Raw genomic sequence first — 13,596 nt, forward strand, 5'->3', positions numbered from 1 at the left:
ATGCAGCATTACGCTGGTTCAAGGGGTTACCTGGAAACAGTATCACTACTTGGGCTCAGATGCAGCAAGCCTTTAACAACAAATACCGGGATTACTGTAGGTCAAAGGAAACCAAGGGAGAAATCTTTCAGATGACCATGGGAAATGATGAGTCTTTAGAAGACTATGAGGAAAGGTTCCAACTTAGCTATAAACTGGCCAGGTGCACACTTGACCCTGAATCTCTAAAGTTGGTTTTGCTCCGAGGAGTCCCTGAAGACCTTCTAGATACCCTTCACATGCTAGCTGGAGGAGACATTTACCAACTGCCTTATGAGGACATAAAGACTGTGTTTAGAAACCACTCTAGGGCAGCCCGAAAAAGAGGTAGGGGGAATCCACTTACAGCTAGTACTACCTTCTCCAAGCATGAGTTTGCCAATCAGATGGAAGACCTCTAAAGTGAGATGAGATAGACCATTTCCATGCAACTTGATACTTTCTGAATCCAACAAAAGAAAGAGGAAGTTGAGATGGCTTTGGCCATTTTCTGTCCCATATGTATGAGGAAGCACCCTAAGAATGAGTGTCCATTGCACTCAGTAGAGGTATGTTTCGTTTGTGAGGAGAACCACCCCACAAACCAATGCCCAACCATGCCCGGATTCAAAGCCATGTACCAAGGGACTGAGGCACCCACTGAACCTCTCTACTTCCTCAACCAAAGGAGGCCGCATGGACCCATACCTTACCAGCAGGGGATGCAAGGGACATCCCAAGCTTATTATAGCCCCAACCAATCTTCTCACATGCCTTCTTGGGGTCCCCCTGCTCATCCTTCCTGGTCTGCACCTCCTCCGTGGTATTATCCACCTCAATACCATACTCAACCCACTGCTCATTCGTTTCACTCACATGTACAACCACAACCTCAGTGGAATGCACCTCAATCGGGGTGGAGGCCCCAATACAACTCTCCTCCCGCTATTCTGCCTCCACCACTGGCTCAACCACAACCATTACCTCCTGCTCCTCCAAGACAACCCCAGATGCTTGCGCAACCGAACCCGAACCCCAACAACCGACAGGCCCAGCAGGTATACACTAGGGAGACAACCTGTCCTACCTATGCTGTGGAGATCCAGGAGATCAACCTGTGATCCGGGAAGACCCTTCCACATCACCAACCTCCTCCCCCAGAGGACGAGGAAGAGAAACAGGAAAGTGAACCCAAAGCCATTCCACCCTTTCCGGAGCGACTAACAGTAACCACGCAACCAAACCCAGAGGAGACTGAACTTCTGGGAGAACTGAAATAGTTGTGTGTGAAAATACCACTTCTCGAGGCCATCAAAGATGTACTGATATACAACAAATTGATTAAGGAGAAGTGTTTCAGGCACCCAGGCAGGAGAAAGAGAGATGCCTCGTCTATCAATGTCATCGGACAACTGTCCAATCTAATGTTGGGGAAAGTAATCTGTCCAAAGTATTTGGACCCTGGGATTCCTATAGTTGATGTCCACATCAATGGCACCATAATTCCCCATAACTTGATTGATCTAGGGGCTGCCGTTAATGTGATGACCAGGGACACCATGCTTAAACTCAACCTTCAGAATTCCTTAAGGAAGACCTCGACAGTCCTGCAGTTGGCAGATTGCTCCACCGTGACTCTCGAAGGGATTTTGGAAGATGTCTCGGTCTCTGTTGACTCTTAGGAGTACCCTGCGGACTTCTTGGTCCTTCAACCAAAGGAAAAGCTCACTGGATACCCCCTCATTTTGGGAAGGCCTTGGTTAGCCACTACGCATGCTTACATCAGTTGCCGAGCTAGAAGAATGACCATCAAGAATGGGCCTATGTCCAAGCAGCTAGTCCTATATCCTCCTGCCCAACCTCTGCTAGAACATGACTTACCACTCTAGTTGGAATAAGGAGATGAGGTATACTCTGCACCGTTGTGCACAGTAGAAACCACTAGGGGAGGTCCTCAAACCGAGGATGATCTGATTGAGACTTTGATTCAAAATCCACCTCCCAGTGCACTGTCCTTAGAGGAATTGGTGGAGGATACCCAAGGCAGCACCTTAGTGGACCTCTGTGTGACTGATCCAACCTCTCCCAGAGTTAAGAATGTGGAGTTTGGTCCTGAAAGAACTTTAAAGATCAGCTCCTCCCTATCTCCTTCCCAGGAGAAGGAGCTGTGTAGCTTACTGAACAGTCATTTAGATGCTTTCGCTTGGAGCTATAAGGAGATGAAAGGAGTCCATCCTTCAGTCTGTACCCATCACATCTACATTAAAGAAGATTGTAAACCAGTCAGGCAGCCTCAGAGGAGAATGAATCCAGCCCTTAAAGACATTGTCAAAGAAGAATTGCAAAAATTATTGGATGCAGGATTCATCTACCCTATCTTCGATAGTGAGTGGGTCTCGCCTCTAGTGCTTGTGCCCAAAAAGAACGGGAAGTGGAGAATCTATGTAGATTACTGAGAACTTAACAAAGCCACCAAGAAAGACCATTTCCATTTGCCTTTCATAGATCAGATGTTGGATGGACTGGCAGGGAAGAAGTTCTTCTCTTTCCTAGATGGGTTCAGCGGGTATAACCAGATCCAAATCAGCCCGGAAGACCAAGATAAAACCACCTTCACCTGTCCTTGGGGTACCTTTGCCTACCGAGTCCTTCCCTTTGGGCTATGCAACGCTCCTGCCACTTTCCAGAGAGCATTATTAAGCATCTTTTCTGAGTTGGTCCATGATTCGGTAGAAATCTATATGGATGACTTTACTCCTTATGGGTCCAACTTCCAAGAAGCATTGACTAATCTAGGAAAAGTTCTAACCAAGTGCATTGAGATGAACCTGTCCCTCAGTCCTAAAAAATGTGAATTCCTGATGACTGAAGGGACCGTGCTAGGTCATACCATTTCTCGGCAAGGATTACAGGTGGATCCTAATAAAATTTCTATCATCCAAAAGGTCCCACCTCCTCAAAAGGTAAGAGATGTTCGGAGTTTCCTAGGCTTAGCAGGATATTATCGAAGATTCATTAAAGACTTCAGTAAGATAGCCTCGCCTTTGTTTGGACTCTTAGGGAAAGATGTTGAGTTTAAATGGACTGACAACTGTCAAGGGGCACTCGATGAGTTGAAAGATAAGCTGGTGTCTGCCCTGATCTTGAAAGTTCCAAACTGGGCCCTACCTTTCCACATCCACACTGATGCCTCAAACAAAGCCATAGGGGTAGCCTTAGGACAAGTTGAGGAGAAACTCCAATATGCCATATACTTCATCAGCAAAAACCTGTCCAAGGCAGAAATGAACTATACTGTAACTGAGAAAGAGTTCCTGGCTGTAGTCCATTCCCTAAACAAGTTCAGACACTACATCATTGGTTATCAAACATTTGTACACACTGATCATGCTGCAATTAGATATTTAATGAATAAGCCTGATGTCAATGCTCGTATCATTATATGGTTACCTTTGTTGCAGCAATTTGATTTGACGATTGTTGACAAGTCAGGTAAGGAAAATGTTGTTGCTGACTTCTTGTCCAAATTGGACTTGCCTATAGGTGAAGAAGGAACAGTGGATGACCAAATGCTAGATGAACATCTGTTTACTATCTCAATGCTCTCTCCATGGTTTGCTGATATAGCAAATTACTTGGTCTCAGCACAGTTCCCTCCGCATCTATCCTCAAAGGAGAAGAGCAGAATTGTAAGGAAGAGTGCCCCGTTCACTTGCATCGGGGGAAACTTGTTTAAACTTGGCCCAGATCAGATATTGAGACGTTGTGTTAGGGAGGAGGAAGTCTTTGACATCCTCCTAACCTATCATGACAGACCTTGTGGAGGTCACTTTGCAGCAAAAAGGACTACCTTCAAAATTCTACAGGTAGGCTACTATTGGCCTACTCTTCATCAAGATGTTAGAAGATACATCAACCAGTGTGACTGATGTCAGAGGATGGGGAAACCGACTCCAAGGGATGAAATGCCTCTCTAACCTCAAGTGACCTTCGAGCCATTTGAGAAGTGGGGTATGGATTTTGTGGGTCCTATCAACCCTCCTTCAAAGCAACGGTCTTACATCATTGTGTGCACTGACTATCTGACCAAGTGGGCAAAAACGAAGGCAATCAAAGCAGCAACAGAAGAAAACATGGCTAAGTTTCTGAGGGAAAATATCTTCTACAAGTATGGCTACCCAAGAGAGTTAGTCATAGATCAAGGAAGCCAGTTCACCTCCAACCTGATTGAAGATTTGCTCGCTCATCACAAGATCAAGCACAAGACTTCCACTCCCTATCATCCTCAAGCAGATGGGCAGGTGGAAGTCACTAATAGAGCATTGGAAGGGATTTTGACTAAGGTTGTGAGCAGCAGCAGAAAGGATTGGGCAAATCGCCTGGTTGAGGCCACCTGGGCCTACAACACCACTTGGAATACTACAACCGGTTTCACACCTTATGAGCTGGTCTACGGGAAGAAAGCTTTGTTGTCCATAGAGTTCGAGTACAATACATTGAGGGTGGCAGCTCACCTGGACCTAGATCTCAGCCATGCTCAACGTGAAAGATTATTGCAGCTGAATGGATTAGATGAATAGAGAATGTAGGCCCTCCTCCACTCAGAAGTAGTTCAGCTCCAGAGGAAGATATGGCATGACTGGCACCTTAATGAAAAGCAATTCCAGCTGGGAGATTGGGCGTTGTTGTATGACTCAAGATACAAGGATTTCAAATGAAATCTAAGGACAAGATGGTTAGGACCATATACAGTGGAGAAACGCAATGACAATGGTTCAGTCCTTATCAGGACCGTTGATGAAGAAGCCATCCCCATGCTTGTCAATGGGCATCGATTAAAAATCTACAAGAAACCCCTTTCAAGGCAGGAGTTCATTGAAACTGTGGAAAAATCAGTGCTAGTAGTAGAGCAGGGCTCTGCCTCTATTCCGGCCACACCTTGATCATCAAAAAAAAGAAAAAAGGGGAATAAAAATATCCCTAGACGAAAACCTCTCTGAGGCGACCAGGGCAGGCAGTGAGGGTGAAAACCTCAGGGAGGCGCCCCTACTGTCTCTCAGAAAATAAAGAATTTGAATAAAAAGATCCTTGGGTGAAAACCCCTCTGAGGCGCCCAGGGCAGATAGTGGGGGTGAAAACCTCATGAAGGGGCCCTGACTGTCTTTCAAAAAAAAAGAGAAAAAGAAAAAGAGGAAAGAGAGGAAAAAAAAGAAAAGAAACAGGTCTAATCTCTGAAGAATTATTGCAGGTTGCAGGGAATGCAGTGCATATAAAGGAGATCGCGCAAAACAAGGACAGGGGTCCGTACCAAGTTACCAGACATCCTCATAGACACTCCCTCCATGGCCACTCACTTTTTCCAGGATTTGGACACATTCGAGTCAAGATTCAACGTCCTACAGGAAGTTCTGGGCTTTCTACAGGAAGTTTTGGGGTTTTCTACAGGAAGTTTCGCATTTCTACAAGAAACATCCTGTAGAGACTTTGGGCAGGCCAAAGTCGATTATGGAAAGGGATTTAAAGCTTGAATTCTGTTGATGAGACCTGCAGCCACTCCTCTCTTCCATCCATCACCGATTTCATCTCTTTCCACCGCCATTACCACAATCTGGTCCTGTATTCCTGCACAGTCATGCAAAAAGTCTTGTTTTCCTCAGATTGCAATTTTTTTCAAGGGACAAATAAAGCACATGAATGCCCGCACACTCTACCTATTAAAGCTCCATCAGGACCCTTCAATCGTGAATGCAACCCTGCTCGTTTTAGCATATAGCCCAGGAGGAGAAGCAGCTACAGGATGTCCTACAGGAATCCTGTAGCAGCTGATCCACCTGGAATACACAGTATGGAGTCAATAGCAGTTCAAATCAACACAGGAGGCATGTAACCAGCTTCGCTTGAACGTGAACACCTCCTCAGCAGCTGAGAAAAGACAAAGTCATGCATGCAACGTTCACCACCAGTGGATCGGGTCCCGAAGCCTTGCATGAAGCATCAGCCAATGAATGAAGGAATTCTAGTGCCTGTGCACAAAGCAACAGTGAGCAAAGCCATCGTTCCATGTCCAGAAACCTGCAGAGCACATCCACGGCCACACAGGTAAGTGCCTAACCTTATTTCGTCAAATTGCATGGACTATACTATGAAAGTTGCATGTCTGTGAATGGTGCGGATTGAACAAATTTGGTGGCCAATCAACTGGCCACCCACAGTCAGTCGAACGGCCTCGTGGGATCTGAACAAGCTTGGTTATGCTTGAATCCACCAAAGGGATGTGGAGATGACACGTGGGAAGTGTCCAGTTGAGGAAAATCGGCGGATTTGCAGTGAAATCAGCGGATGGGCAGTGATGACAGCGGGTAATGGCAGAGATAGAAAAATGGCAGTCAGAGACATGTCGGAGAATGATGGTCGTGATGTTGGCCAACAGATCGGCCTGGACACCTCACCCCCGCGCCATGAATTGCGTCGTAATTCAAAATCCTTCGGCCATAACACTCACATTAACCACTGTCATTTACTATTGCAACTGGTTTTCAGCAACGTACGTGTCCTCCTCCTCTGCAGTTCGTTAGCCCGAGATTCTCGGCCCATTTCAAACTCCTCCTGTGTCCCAGGCTTGCTCAGAAGCGCCGTGACGTCCTCTAGAAGCTGACAAAGCTCTCTACAGGAAGGAGCTCTACAAGAAGCATAGCATAGCCTCCCGGAGCAGAGAAATCCGGATCTTTTGCGTCGGAATTGGAGTTTTGAAGAGAGGTAGGCTCGGAAAACGCCATACCCATGCATGATATTTCGAAAGGTGGCAAATTAAACTGTTTGGAGTTGGGAAAGTTAAAACAAGTCTGCCGTGGGTCAAGAATGGTGGTTTTCTTGTATGATACATGGAATTTCTTTCAAATGATGCTGCATCACATTCTCCTCCATGGTTCCTATTAATGAATTTCTCCTATAGAAACGATAAACCTCTGTAAGGACTGATTTGTGCATAAAAAAATGTGACTTGTATATGGTTGGTGTGAAAATTAATCTCTGCACTCTGTCTGTGAGAGCCTAATTTCCTTTTGACAAGTCGAGTTTTGGGCAGCAACAGTATTATAACCAGGGAATTGGTGAAAAGGGAGATACAAACATCTGAGAGACCCTGTCTTGACAATCAAAGGAGAAACCATACACAGATACCCCCTTCTGATCAGAACACAAGCCAAAACAGAGCATTTTCACCATGCCAGGAGGGTTTATCAAAAAGGAACCCTCGGATTCTAGGAAATTGCAAGAAAACCCCGAGGTGGTAGACCTATTTACCCATGCCAATTGGATGACCTTCTGTGACAAGATTCAAGGTCACAGTGATGAGGTAACAGAAGAATTCCTAATGTCTCTGCCGCCTAAATCCAAGATACTGGCCACTATAAATTGCAGAGGATTGACATTAAAACTCACCCCACAACTCATTAGTCGAGTCACTGATTTGCCATTGGGGATACCCTGGGATAAAGAGGAAAGGAAATTGGTCCAGAAGGCCAAAAAGGAATTCTTCCTACTAGAAGAATAGTTTTCAGAGGATAAAAATGGGGTCCGGAGAGCTAGCCTACATCCATTTTGGAGCGAGGTCAGCCTTTAGATTATGAAATACATTACTTGTGAGGGGCGATTCAGTAATGTATACAGTTATCACTTCCGGCTGCTAACTGAACTCAGACATAAGATGGATTTACCCACAGAACAAAATCTAAGCATCCCCTACTTCCTCCTATGGTCATTGATTGAGTGTGGCACAAAACTGAAGGAAGGGACACCAAACCAGCTGGCCCATCATGGGCTTATCAAGCTTCTACTAGAAGATGCCCTCCACACTTATACTGTCCCTTTCTCCTGGGATATTTTTAGCAATATGTCCAAGGATGATGATATCCGAATTCTGGCTGAAGAACTCACTTAATCCAGCAGTGAGGAAAGGGAACATATTGAGGCAGAGAAGAAAACTAAGGGTAAGGAAACTAAGGGTAAAGAAACCCAGGACAGACCACCACAGGGAGAGCAAGAAGAGAAACGAGAAAAAGGACAAGCTACTGAGGCCAAAGCTGTGGGTGGAGTAAAAGCACAAATGCCAAGGGAGAAATGGTTGCAAATCAGGGCAGAAAGGACTGAAAAGGTCCAAGCAAGTGAGGGCACATCTAAGGAAACCACAGCAAAATTGAAGGAGAAGGCACCCCCAGCCAAGCAGGCCAAAACAGTGAAAACTGTTTCTACAGGAAGCCTGAAAACTGCTTCTACAGGAAGACAGAAAACAATCAGCACAGGACTTTCTACAGGAAGTCTGAAGACAGAGCAACAGAGGGAAAAATCACCGGAAATTTTAGTTAGGGAGGCAACAACTGTGCTGGCCACCCTAAGCACATCTCCCAAGCAAAAGGGGAAGTGAAAGAGGGAGCCTCCCCTATATTTTAAGGCAAGAAGGAGTGGTGATGATTAAGACTGGTAGACCCCAGCCACCATCAAAAGAACCAATCACAATTGTAGACACCCCTACCACACAAAAGGAGAGGTCCCCCTCCAAGGCATCCATCACTTATGAATGGGGAAGCCCAAAGACATCCACCTAGAGGGAGAGAATGAAAATGTTGGACACAAAGGCCTCTCTACAGGATGCTGAGACTATTCTATAGGAAACACTGGCTAGGTTGAAGGAGACCGAAGCAATGGAAGGCAAGGCAGCTAAATCACCATAGGAGGAAGAAAAGGTGGAGAACATTGTGGAACCTAGCCCCCAGCCTAGCTTGGGCTCCTATTATAACTTATTAGAGGCTGGAAATATCATTCCTCAAAAGTTCACAGTGCCACTTTTCCTTGCACTAGAAGAAGAGAGAGTGAGGACCCACACTTGGATGAAAATCGCTAAGTCCAAGGGTGTGGCAGATATAGGTCCTTTGGAGGAACAACTCAAGGAGGCAAGAAGAGATTTGGCTCTGGTACGGCATGTGGAGAGCAGCCAGCGGGTCAAGCTACAGGAAGAAAATGAGCTGCTTAGACAGCAGCTACAATTACAGGGACAGAGGAAGGAAGACAGGCCTCATATCTTGGGAGAACAACAACAACAGGAGGAGCCCACAACAGCCAAAGATACCCTTGATGAACAGCAGAGAAAGGAAGGGATGCAGAATGAAATTGAGACACTGAATCAACAGCTACAGGAAAAAGAATTGGAGACACAGTCTTTGAAACAACAGGTACAAGAAAAGGAGGCCCAACTGGCCTGCATGGCCAGCTGGGAAATGGAAGCTCTGCAGTGTAGGAAGCCTACCAAATCCTATGCCCTATACCTCAAGGATCAGTGGTTACAGTTTCAGATCAATACCTTGGCTCAAAGGGGCATCACCCCATTCCAAAATTATCATCAGTTTGCAGCTCTATGTGGCAGTAGTTCATCTGAGGATAGGGCCAAATTATCAGAGTTCTACTTGCACAACTTCGCCCTTCCGAACATGAATGCATGGGATCCCAACACGGTGATAGGAGATGTCCAGCTTATGGCCATGGCCTCTTGGATGAGCCATGAGGAGAAGAGAGCAGCAGAGGTCCGCAGTATCATAGGCAGAGAGCTCAGTGAGCCACTCATGATCAGAGCAGAGCCAGATGACCCCTCAGCAGTGATAAGCGCCCACCAGCACTTGGCCAACAGTCCTCAGGAGCTACCGGAGTACATTGAGCAACAGGCTCAAGCCATTGCCCACTTTGAGGACATGGAGAGACTGTTGGGAGAAAACTGCATGCATGCCTGCACAAGGCGGTGGAACACGCTGCCTCACAGCTTGAAGATAAAAGAATACCACTCTCCCACCAGGATGATCGAAGCCTTGGCAAGGGTACCTCTCTACAAACAGTTGATGTAGAATTTGCAGGCCAATTGGATTGGCTTGAAATTCAGTCCTCCTTTAATTTTGGGATTGCTAGAAGGAGTGAAGGAAGAGGAGGAAGGTAGACAATGGGAGGAAGTGTAAAGGAAGGCAGGATTCCACGGCGGGGAAGAGGATATCACAGCAGAGGCTTGGGATGTGAGGGAGGCGATCAAATCCATAAAGGATGATGAGCTGGACTAGTTGCTCAGAGGATGAGCAACCCATTTAGCAGGGGGGTGATGATGAGCCCCGAATTGGGTAACTTATTGGGCTCATTTTTCCTAATTGTCCTTGTTCAATCCTCCATTTTTCATAGATTATGCATGTTTTTCTAGTATGTTTATGTTATTTGAATGAATAAGGGTGGTCACTCTACCAAGGAGGCTAATATGTGGTCATTTCAGGTTTTTTGGACAAATTTTGGAGCAAAACCAAGCAATTATGGCCCAGGTGACAGCCAAGCTTGAGGTGAGGATTCGCAGGGAGGTTGTCTGTGGCATTAAATGACCCTTCCTCGAAATCTCCACCCTCAACTCCGAGCTCAACAAGCCACCAAAACGAGTTCTAAAGGCAGCCAAGCAGCTTTGGGAAGAGTGACTGTTTACTAACAGTTGGAACAGCCGAGTCCCTTGAATCTAGGAGGGCTGCTAGCCCCCTCGTATTGTATAAATAGGAAGGCCTCAGCCTTCATAGTTTACTTTTGGAACTGTTGGTATTTGCACTATAGTGATGTCCTTTCTTCAACTCGTTTTTCTTAGCTACTGCTGTACAACTTTCTTGTGATGATTATTTTTGAGTAATGAGAAGCAACTTTACTTGGCATCAGATCTGAGTTCTTTATAGGAGCCTGTAGCTCTTGGGGTTGGGCCCAACCCGAGTGCTAAGGCCTTCTTTATGTATTGTTATTTGTTCTTTATGCATTTGCAAAATCATTTCTGTTAAGTAGATTAAATCTTGCTGATTAACTAGGTCACTGTTAATGGTTAGAAAGACTTTTTTATGCTCAGATTTCATTGATAGTTTGTTACAGGGAAAAGCTTCAAAAAAGGGCCATCAAACATCTATGGTTTCACCTCTCCCTTAGTGGGATCAGGAGCTGGGATCAGGGTGACCTTGCTGCCCACAAAAACACTGATTTTGCTTTGCCATGCAATCACTAGTGTTTGATTTTCATGTGTAGAAGTTGGTTACAAGTTCATAATTTTGCTTGCTTAGTTGCATGATTTAGAATACATGGTTTCATTGCAGTTCAAACTTCTGTTCATTCTCTTTACTGACAGCTAGATCAGATTAGGTCAACGTAACTAGGTCTTTGATTTTACAAGTCTTCATCGGTACAGTTGGAAAAACAACTTGCAGAGCACCTATACCACTTCTCTACCTACCCATACTCCATCAAACCCATCTGCTCCATTCCTTAGCTCAGATTCTAGCCTTACGTTTGCCATTTGCTCACATAACCCTAGTTTTTGTGCATCATTGCTTCAGTCCTCCTTGAACAAATCTAGCCATCTACCTTTGTCCTCAACTCCATCCACCAAGTCCTGGACCACCTCCAGCCCTTATCCTACCTCCATACCCACTCCTTCATCTTTCTTCATCCATACATGCTCCAGAATCCCATTTCTGAACATCCTGTAGAAAAGTTACAGACATCCTGTAGAAAATCACAGACATCCTGTAGAACCCCTGCAGACTTCCTGTAGAAGCTCACGAATGAGGTTTCTTGATAGCCAAACTCTGTGAAACTCTCTGGAAGGGTGTTAGGGACCCCTTAGGCCCTCTTTGAACCTTTCTGACCTCATCCAAGCATTTCCTCTCGCCAATCCACCTCTGCACAGTCAAAACAGTCAAATCGCATGCATGATAATTCTGGCAACTTATCCAAAAATACAAAAAGATGTTTTTTTCAGTGTTACTGTAGAAGTAGCTTACATACATGTATTTACCTTCCTAGAATTCAATGGCATTTCTTTCAGTAGCTTGCATCCTCTTTCTTTCATCGGTAGGGATCGCTGGTAAAATTAGGGTTTACTAGGGTTACGTTTCCTTTCAGCTTTCCAGTTTCTTTCTGCAAGTAGATCAGCCTTCTTTGAGTTAGCTTTCATCCATCAGTTAAAAATATTCTTCTCAGAGCTCATAGAGTTGGCTTAAGCCCCTAGCGGACTTGTGCCAGCTGACCAAGTGACAGTTGCGGCAAGAGCTAGTACTTGTGCATACAGCACCGTCGCTTCCAAGTTTGTTACGAACTACCGAGTTGATAAAATTAAAGAAGGGAGTTCCAAGACTTGCAGCATTATTGCTACAATACTGGGGCTCACCACCAACTGATAGCCTTTTTTAGTAAGGTTATGAGAGATGTCGAGCTTAAGTATGACATAATTGAGAAGCAAGCCTATGCCCTTATTTAAGCCCTGAAATCATTCAGGATGTATGTCCTACATTCACCCATTACTGCTTATGTTCCTGACAATGTTGTGAAGATTGTTTTAACCCAGCCTGAATCTGATGGGAAGAGAAGTAGATGGATCACTCAAATTCCAGAGTTTGATCTGACTATAAAAACCACAAAGCTAGTAAAGGGTCAAGGATTAGCTAAGCTTCTAGCTAACTCCAACTGTAAAGTGCTCAGAATCAATTATGTTTTGGAAATACAAGGGAAGAATCCACAAGAACCTTTTGTTCTTGCATAAGGGGAGAATCCATAAGAACCTTACGTTCTTGCAGAAGGGGAGAATCCACAAGAACCTTCCCAAAATTTGAATGAGGAGAATCCACAAGAACCTTCTTTTTATCCTGAAGAAAAGAATCCACAAGAACCTTTGCCTTCATGTGAGATCATCCCCATATACATTGATGACAAATTTATGTTATCAAATTGGTATCAGGACATTGTAAATTTCTTGATCCATTTTGAATGTCCAACATCATTCTCCAAAATTCAGTGTAAAACTCTCAAATTGAAAGCAGTCAAGTATTGTATCATAAATGCAAATCTATACTGGAAAGACCCACTTAATATTTTGCTATTGTGTTTAACAGAATCAGAGACTGAAGGTATCATTGACTAGTTTCACATAGGATTTTGTGGAGGACATTATGCTTGGAGAGAAACAACATATAAGATATTAAGGGCATGATTTTATTGGCCCACACTGTTCTTACAGGTAGGAGCAAAGGTCAGAAGTTTTGTGCCCTGTTAAATGTTTGTTGGTAAGCAAAAATTAGCAGCTCTTCCACTTATCCCAACTATAGTTTCAACACCTTTTCTCCAATGCGGATTAGATTTTATTTTAGATATTCATCCTAATTCAAGTAATCATCATAGATGGATCCTCACTGCAATAGATTACTTTACTAAATGGGTGGAAGCAATCCCAGTAAGAAATGTTATTGATTCAGTAGTAATCAAATTCCTTGAAAAAAACATCTTATCTAGATTTGGTTGCCTAACTCAAATTGTTATTGATAATGTAGTAGCATTTTCCTGTGTCAAGATGATTGAGTTTTTCCAGAAATATCAGATTTTATTGCATCATTCAACTCCATATTACCCTTAAGGTAATGGCCTTGCAAAATCCTCAAATAAAAGTCTAGTGAAGATAATCAAAAAGACTTTGGCAGATCATAAAAAGAGTTGGGATTCTCACCTAATTTATGCATTATGGGAAAAGAGGATTAA

This window comes from Pinus tabuliformis, chromosome 2_1, assembly GCF_031772625.1.
Source record: "Pinus tabuliformis cultivar Carrire ecotype Pingquan chromosome 2_1, CPIR1, whole genome shotgun sequence".
NCBI classification, from domain to species: Eukaryota; Viridiplantae; Streptophyta; class Pinopsida; order Pinales; family Pinaceae; genus Pinus; species Pinus tabuliformis.